Consider the following 9,767-nt stretch of genomic DNA (forward strand, 5'->3'; position numbering starts at 1 on the left):
CACATTTTGGGCTGGATTTTTCAGACCCACCAACAGTGGATATTGTCACAGGTGGGATGGGAAAATTTAGAGAGCGGCCAAAAGAAAATTGACTTCTGGCTGCTCTCCAAATTTTCCCTTTTGCCCGTGATGATGCCCGCCTTTGGCAGGGGTGGAAATTCCTGCACTTTTTTTAAAGGTTGTTGTTATGTTACCTAGGGACATAGGAACAGGAGTAGGCCATTCAGCCCTTCAAGCCTGCTCTGCCATTCAATAGGATCAGGGCTGAACTGGTTGTGATCTCAGCTCCACTTTCCAGTAGCCCCCCCCCCACCCCCACAAACAACCCTTGACTCCCTTGTCCATCAAAAATCTGTCTAACTCTGGCTTGAATAAATTCAATGACCCAGCCTCCACTGCTTTCTGGAGAAGAGAATTCCACAGACTAACAACTGTCTGAGAGAAAAAATATTCTCCTCACCTCCATCTTAAAAGGGAGACCTCTTATTCTTAAACTGTGTGCCCTAGTTTTAGTCTCCACCACAAGAGGAAACAGTCTTCCAGCACCCACCTTATCAAATCCCCTCAGGATCTTATGTTTCAAAAAGATCACCTCCTATGCTTCTAAACTCCAATGGGTATAGGCCCAACGTGTTTTACAACAATCAGTGATAGTTGTCATGGTCACTGTTACTGAGACTAGCTTTCAATGCCAGATGTAAGGCGACTTAATTGAAACCTTTAAGATCCCGAGAGGTCTTGACAGGGTGGAGGTGAAAAGAATGTTTCCTTTTATGGGAGAATCTAAAACCAGGGGGTCACTGTTTAAAAATAAGAAGTCGCTCATTTAAGACAGAAATGAGGAGAATTTTTTTCTCTCAGAGGGTTACGAGTCTTTGGAACTCTGTTCCTCAAAAGGTGGTGGAAGCAGAGTCTTTGAATATTTTTAAGGCAGAGCTAGATAGATTCTTCATTAACAAGGGGGTGGAAGGTTATCGGGAGTTGGCAGGAATTTGGGGCTGAGGTTACATTCTGATCAGCCATGATCTTATTGAGGCTCGAGGGGCCGAGTGGCTTAATCCTGCTCCTAATTGGTATGTTTTTTAATTGGATTTAAATTCCAACAGCTGCCATGATGGAATTTGAACCTGTGTCCCTAAAGAATTAGCCAGGGCCTCTGGATTACTATTTCAGTGACATTCTCATTACGCCATTACTATTCCAGTGACATTATCATTACACCACCATCTGTGGGACCATCCAGCACCGGCATGAGAGCTGCTTCTACCTGTCTCGTCCATGGCTGTATTCCACCTGGAAGAGCCGCCTTTTCTAATTGGCAAGGCAGTGGTAGCTCCCAAAATGGCCGTCTGCCTTTGCCACTAGCACCAGGCAGTCAGCTCTCACCTCCTAGAGGAGCTTGGTACCACTAATTGGGCACCGAAATTGCCTGATAGCCAATTAAGCAGTTTCCATTTAATAGTAGCGTCGAAAGAGCAACAGGGCATGGGATAGAGGCCCAAAATCCATCCGCATGTTGAATTCCTGACTCTGCATTGAAAATCCGGCCCCTCATCCTCTGTCAGTCTTCCCTTTTTACATTTAAAACCCAAGTTTGGTGTTTTTACCCCTTCACTTAGGTTCAGTTAAACAGAAATATATATAAAATTACCCAAGGCAACACAGGAAACATTAACAGTATGTAGAAAAAAGCAGGGCATCCTACTTTAACTCTGCTTTTATTCTGTTTTTTTTCCATTTGTGGAAAATGGATGTGGATAGTTTCAACCCAGGTTTCATGTAGGCGCAGACTGGTGTTAAGAGGTACAACCATCTGCAACTACATGATTGTGCTCTGTGGGAACTGGAGAAAGCCACACTTGCAGTGGGAGATGCAGTACTGAGCTGAGGGCAGAGCGGAGAGAAATTCATCAGCATTAGCAGCACTCACATCTCACAAGTCCTTCAGGAATGTTAACTCAATGCTCACAGTTACACTGAAGATTTAAACAATTCTTTCTCTACATTTCCCACATATGGGTCAGGCTTTTTTTTAAAAAAAACAGCAGAATTTGTAAACAAATCACTCTATTTGATCCAATGCCTTTGTTGCAGCTCATCTGGGAATATTTGTTTTTGTCACAGGAGACAGAAAACAATCAGCATTCATAACACAACACCTCAAACACAAAAACAAAGTGACCTGAAAAACAGGTTGTTTAAAAAAAAAAACAAACACTGAGTAACTGGGATTAGAGATGTTGATATGGTGTAATTTCCTGGACTCATTGTTGAACTGTACTGCAATAATTACTCTGTGGCTACTGTACTGAGGTTCTTAATTGGCAACCACTCTGCAAGTGTGTAGGACTAACAGCAGCAGCATGAGACCCCACATAGATCGAAGGGACTCTTTCCACTTTAATCTGTAAATGTATCATGGTTCCCAGGAATTTGGGGAATTGCCATCAACCTGGGAATGTTGTAACACTGTTTGTTAAAATAAATTCACTTCTTTGAATTACCTTTGAGTATAGTTTGCACAGCAAAACTTGAAATAAATTATAAAAAGCACCTTTACAGATGGAATGTGATATTGTCTCATTTTGAATTTGAAACCTGTAATTATTTCACGATGAAACGATTCTGTGTATTCGAATGTCGTTTCCTCATCTGTTTAAATATGTATCCAAATTTCTTCTTCCTGAACTTTGACATCATCTGCCCAGCATGGATTGCGTTCAGTCAAGTTTTGCATATGCAGATAGAAGTCGTTTGGAGTAATACAAGAGGGGCTCCTCAGCTGGTTTGACTAATGAATAAAAAACAAAAACAGAATTACCTGGAAAAACTCTTTAGGTCTGGCAGCATCGGCGGAGAAGAAAAGAGTTGACGTTTCGAGTCCTCGTGACCCTTCGACAGTATCTCTGTTTCTATCTCTTTGACTAATGAATACTCTGCTCAGAGTGGAACACAGCTATTTATGTTCAATAAAGTAAAAAGCAAAATACAGCGGATGCTGGAAATCTGAAACAAAAACAAAAATAGAAATAGCTGGCAAAACTCAGCAGGTCCGACTGCATCTGTGGAGAGGAATACAGTTAACGATTCGAGTCCGTATGACTCTTCATCAGTTCTGATGCTGTCAGACCTGCTGAGCTTTTCCAGCTATTCCTATTTTTGTTTTTATTTATGTTCAATGCTCGGCCTGCACTGAGGTAATCTCAGTTAGGGCTCCACAGTACTGGAAAGAGGTATTTTTAGGAACATATGAACAAGGAGCAGGAGTAGGCCATTCCCCCTACCCCCCACCACCGCCCCCCTCAGCCTGCTCCACCATTTAGTAAGATCATGGCTGATCTGATAGTAACCTGGGGCAGAATTTTGCCCTTGGCAGGAGTGCTTGGAGGAGGTGGTCGGGAAGCCGACTGCTGCCCTCGATCGGCACTGCGCCACGATTTTACACAGGTGGGCCAGCCTACCCAGCGTGGAACCCATGCAGCAACGCTCAGCACTGCCTGCGCGGGCGGGCGGGTGGGCAGGAGGGCGCGCGGGCCTAGCGCAAACTCCGCCCATGTGCGTGAAAGAGAGATTCAATATCACCCTGAGGCACGGAGCTGCCTCAGGGAGATGAAGCGCTGTTTAAAAAAAACCAATGCACAAAATAAAAACGTCACAAAACATGTCCCCTCGTGTGGCACTGTCATGTTTTTAATTCAAGCGTTAAATTTTTATTTTATTTTTATTTGCTTTAGAAAACCTCGTCCCGCCTACGGATAAGGTTTCCTAAAAAATGTAAAGGCCGCTTGGCCTTTTCGCCTGTTCATCAACCGTTAGGTTGAACGGGCAGCGAAAAATTCAGGACAATTGCTAACTTAGTGGCCTTAGTCGGCCTTTTAATTGTCGGCGGGCACACTGCTGGCTCCAGCATGTGCCTGCCGAGCTATCAGGAGAGTGCGCGGTGACCTCGGGACACTCGTCTGACATCAACGTGCTTTATTTCACAAATGGGCGTCGGGCGCCTGCGCTCCAAGGGTAAAATTCTGCCCCTGAAATCTGCATTATACTTACCCCCGATAACTTATAACCCCCTTGCTTGTCAAGAATCTATCCACCTCTGTCTTAAAAATATTTAAAGACTTGGCTTCCACCACCTTTTCAGGAAGACTCACAACCCCGAGTGAAAAAATTTCACCTCATCTCAGTTTGAAATGGGCGACCCCTTATTTTTAAACAGTGACCCCCTAGTTCTAGATTCTCCCACAAGACAAAACATTCTCTCCATACCCACCCTGTCAAGACCCCTCAGGATCTTATATGTTTCAATCAAGTCGCCTCTTACTCTGTCCAACCTTTCCACAAAAGACAACCCAACCATTCCAGGTATTGTCTGGTAAACCTTCTCTGAACTGCTTCCAACACATTTACATCCTTCCTTAATAAGGTGACCAATACTGTATACAGTATTCCAGATGTAGTCTCACCAATGCTCAAAACTGAAGCGTAACCTCCCTACTTTTGTATTCAACTCCCCTTGCAATAAATTATAACATTCTATTAGCTTTCCTAATTACTTGCTGTACTTGCATACTAGCCTTTTGCGATTCATGCACTAGGACATGCAGATCCCTCTGCACCTCAGAGCTCTGCAATCTCTCACCATTTGGATAATATGCTTCTCATTTTCACATTTGCCAGATCTTTGCCCACTCACTAAACCTATCTATATCTTTGTGTAGCCTCCTTAAGTCCTCTTCACAACTTACTTTCCTACCTATCTTTGTGTCATCAGCAAATTTGGCAAGCATCCCATCCATCCCTTCATTCAAGTCATTTATATAAATTGTAAACAGTTGAAGTCCCAACACTGATCCCTGTGGCACACCGCTCATTATCTTGCCAACCTGAAAAAGACCCATTTATGCCTAGTCTCTGTTTCCTGTTAGCCAGCCAATCTTCTATCCATGCCAATATGTTACCCCTTATATTCGCCACAATAACTATTTGATAAAGTGCCACAGTTAAGCATTGTTTGAAATTTAAACTGGACAGCTTGACTTTGATTGCTCAAGGCATTACCCTGAGGAATGAACCAGCGAATGGCTGTCACTTATTTTGTTTAGCTGAAAGATGTGCAATGTGAGCACGTGTTCTCTCTATTTGCAAAGGACAGTGCCCTGTGTATTAATATATGTAGCTACCAGTACATGCAAATGAACCACACTGCAAAGTTGCAATTGGACATTTGCTAAATAATCCTCAGTGTTCTAGTGTTCTAAAAATTACACTGACAACCAATTTAAGATTGTCAGTCAGGCTTGCAGTATGACGCATTTGCCTGTATTGGAAGCTGCTTCATTCCTCAGCACAATGCCTTGACCAATTAATGTCAAACTGCCTGGATTAAATTTCAAACAATGCTTGGCAGTTAACTGTCAGTCACAATTTACTGGTGCATTCTTCATGGCAATGCCTCTACCAGTGTCCACTTGCCAACCAATCAGCACTCTCTTCTTATACAGTATAAAGTTGTTGCTTCCCCTGACATCGGTATTCTTGCAATTGTCCTGATGACTGCCAGATGAAAAACTTCGACAAAAATGTCTGTTTTCAGCAACACTCAGGTTCTGGACAACTAAGCGACCGCTTCACTGGCTGTAAAGTGCTTTGAGATGTTCGGTGGTCATGAGAAGCGCCATACAGACCCAAATCTCCTGAGAATTGGATAAATGAGGAGAAGAGCGGGTGGCATGGTGACTCGGTGGTGAGCACAGCTGCCTCACAGCTCCAGGGACCTGGGTTCACACACTGACCTCAGCGCCTGTCTGTGTGGAGCTTGCACGTTCTCCCTGTGTCCGTGCGGGTTTCTGCTGGGAACTCTGGTTTCCGCTGGGAACTCTGGTTTCCTCCCACCATTCAAAGACAGGATCTTAAACAAAAATAAAAATACCTGGAAAAACTCAGCAGGTCTGACAGCATCTGCGGAGAGGGACACGGTTAACGCTCCGAGTCCGTATGACTCTTCAACAGAACTAAGTAAAAATAGAAAAGAGGTGAAATATAAGCTGGTTTAAGGGGGGGAGGGGGGGTAGAGCTGGATAGAGGGCCAGTGATAGGTGGAGATAACCAAAAGATGTCATTGACAAAAGGACAAAGAGGTATTGAAGGTGGTGATATTATCTAAGGAATGTGCTAATTAAGGATAGAAAGCAGGACAAGCAAGGTACAGATAGCCCTAGTGGGGGTAGGGTGAAGGAAATGGATCGAAATAGGCTAAAAGGTAGAGATAAAACAATGGATGGAAATACATTTAAAAATAATGGAAATAGGTGGGAAAAGAAAAATCTATATAAATTATTGGAAAAAGGGGGATCGGAAAGGGGGTGGGGATGGAGGACAGAGTTCATGATCTAAAGTTGTTGAACTCAATGTTAAGTCCGGAAGGCTGTAAAGTGCCTAGTTGGAAGATGAGGTGCTGTTCCTCCAGTTTGCGTTGAGCTTCGCTGGAACATTGCAGCGCCCAAGGACGGACATGTGGGCATGAGAGCAGGGTGGAATGTTGAAATGGCAAAAGACAGGGAGGTCTGGGTAATGCTTGTGGACAGACCGAAGGTGTTCCGCAAAGCGGTCACCCAGGATCTTCCATGTTTCAATCAAGTCGCCTCTCACTCCTCTAAACTCCACTGGACACAAGCCGAGTCTGTCTGACCTTTCCTCATAAGACAACCCAAAGGTCAGACGGATAGGGTATGGTAATATTGTGTCCCGCACCAACCCCCCCACCCTCCGGTGTGAGTGGGTGCCCTGTGAAGGACATGGTGCCCTGTCCAGTTCTGTCCTGGATGTAACCAGCCTGGTTCCCATTACCCTGTACCCAGCCTTTGCCCTGTACCCAGGCTGGTTCCCATTACCCTGTACCCAGCCTTTGCCCTGTACCCAGGCTGGTTCCCATTACCCTGTACCCGGCCTTTGCCCTGTACCCGGCCGGGTTCCCATTACCCTGTACCCAGGCTGGTTCCCATTACCCTGTACCCAACCTGGTTCCCATTACCCTGTACCCAGCCTTTGCCCTGTACCCAGGCTGGTTCCCATTACCCTGTACCCGGCCTTTGCCCTGTACCCGGCCGGGTTCCCATTACCCTGTACCCGGCCTGGTTCCCATTACCCTGTACCCAACCTGGTTCCCATTACCCTGTACCCAGCCTGGTTCTGATTACCCTGTACCCGGCCTGGTTCCCACTGCCCTGTACCCGGCCTGGTGACCGTTACCCTGTACCCGGCCTGGTTCTGATTACCCTGTACCCGGCCTGGTTCCCACTGCCCTGTACCCGGCCTGGTGACCGTTACCCTGTACCCGGCCTGGTTCTGATTACCCTGTACCCGGCCTGGTTCCCATTACCCTGTACCCGGCCTGGTTCCCATTACCCTGTACCCAACCTGGTTCCCATTACCCTGTACCCGGCCTGGTTCTGATTACCCTGTACCCGGCCTGGTTCCCACTGCCCTGTACCCGGCCTGGTGACCGTTACCCTGTACCCGGCCTGGTGACCGTTACCCTGTACCCGGCCTGGTTCTGATTACCCTGTACCCGGCCTGGTTCTGATTACCCTGTACCCGGCCTGGTGACCGTTACCCTGTACCCGGCCTGGTTCTGATTACCCTGTACCCAGCCGGGTGACCGTTACCCTGTACCCAGCCTGGTTCCCATTACCCTGTACCCAACCTGGTTCCCATTACCCTGTACCCGGCCTGGTTCCCATTACCCTGTACCCGGCCTGGTTCCCATTACCCTGTACCCAACCTGGTTCCCATTACCCTGTACCCGGCCTGGTGACCGTTACCCTGTACCCGGCCTGGTGACCGTTACCCTGTACCCGGCCTGGTTCTGATTACCCTGTACCCGGCCTGGTTCTGATTACCCTGTACCCGGCCTGGTTCTGATTACCCTGTACCCGGCCTGGTTCTGATTACCCTGTACCCGGCCTGGTGACCGTTACCCTGTACCTGGCCTGGTTCTGATTACCCTGTACCCGGCCTGGTTCTGATTACCCTGTACCCGGCCTGGTTCTGATTACCCTGTACCCGGCCTGGTTCCCATTACCCTGTACCCGGCCTGGTTCCCATTACCCTGTACCCGGCCTGGTTCCCATTACCCTGTACCCGGCCTGGTTCTGATTACCCTGTACCCGGCCTGGTTCTGATTACCCTGTACCCGGCCTGGTTCCCATTACCCTGTACCCGGCCTGGTTCCCATTACCCTGTACCCAGGCTGGTTCCCATTACCCTGTACCCGGCCTGGTTCCCATTGCCCTGTACCCGGCCTGGTTCCCATTACCCTGTACCCGGCCTGGTTCCCATTGCCCTGTAACCGGCCTGGTTCCCATTACCCTGTACCCAGGCTGGTTCCCATTACCCTGTACCCAGCCTTTGCCCTGTACCCGGCCTGGTGACTGTTGCCCTGTACCCGGCCTGGTTCTGATTACCCTGTACCCGGCCTGGTGACCGTTGCCCTGTACCCGGCCTGGTGACCGTTGCCCTGTACCCGGCCTGGTTCTGATTACCCTGTACCCGGCCGGGTGACCGTTGCCCTGTACCCGGCCTGGTGACCGTTGCCCTGTACCCGGCCTGGTGACCGTTGCCCTGTACCCGGCCTGGTTCTGATTACCCTGTACCCGGCCGGGTGACCGTTGCCCTGTACCCGGCCTGGTGACCGTTGCCCTGTACCCGGCCTGGTGACCGTTGCCCTGTACCCGGCCTGGTGACCGTTGCCCTGTACCCGGCCTGGTGACCGTTGCCCTGTACCCGGCCTGGTTCTGATTACCCTGTACCCGGCCGGGTGACCGTTGCCCTGTACCCGGCCTGGTGACCGTTGCCCTGTACCCGGCCTGGTGACCGTTGCCCTGTACCCGGCCGGGTGACCGTTGCCCTGTACCCGGCCTGGTTCTGATTACCCTGTACCCGGCCTGGTGACCGTTGCCCTGTACCCGGCCGGGTGACCGTTGCCCTGTACCCGGCCTGGTTCTGATTACCCTGTACCCGGCCTGGTGACCGTTGCCCTGTACCCGGCCTGGTGACCGTTGCCCTGTACCCGGCCGGGTGACCGTTGCCCTGTACCCGGCCTGGTTCTGATTACCCTGTACCCGGCCGGGTGACCGTTGCCCTGTACCCGGCCTGGTTCTGATTACCCTGTACCCGGCCTGGTGACCGTTGCCCTGTACCCGGCCGGGTGACCGTTGCCCTGTACCCGGCCTGGTTCTGATTACCCTGTACCCGGCCTGGTGACCGTTGCCCTGTACCCGGCCGGGTGACCGTTGCCCTGTACCCGGCCTGGTTCTGATTACCCTGTACCCGGCCTGGTGACCGTTGCCCTGTACCCGGCCGGGTGACCGTTGCCCTGTACCCGGCCTGGTTCTGATTACCCTGTACCCGGCCTGGTGACCGTTGCCCTGTACCCAGCCGGGTGACCGTTGCCCTGTACCCGGCCTGGTTCTGATTACCCTGTACCCGGCCGGGTGACCGTTGCCCTGTACCCGGCCGGGTGACCGTTGCCCTGTACCCGGCCTGGTGACCGTTGCCCTGTACCCGGCCTGGTTCCCATTACCCTGTACCCGGCCTGGTGACCGTTGCCCTGTACCCGGCCTGGTTCTGATTACCCTGTACCCGGCCTGGTGACCGTTGCCCTGTACCCGGCCTGGTTCTGATTACCCTGTACCCGGCCTGGATCCCATTACCCTGTACCCGGCCTGGTGACCGTTGCCCTGTACCCGGCCGGGTGACCGTTGCCCTGT

The sequence above is a fragment of the Carcharodon carcharias genome, chromosome 32, assembly GCF_017639515.1.
Source record: "Carcharodon carcharias isolate sCarCar2 chromosome 32, sCarCar2.pri, whole genome shotgun sequence".
Taxonomy (NCBI): domain Eukaryota; kingdom Metazoa; phylum Chordata; class Chondrichthyes; order Lamniformes; family Lamnidae; genus Carcharodon; species Carcharodon carcharias.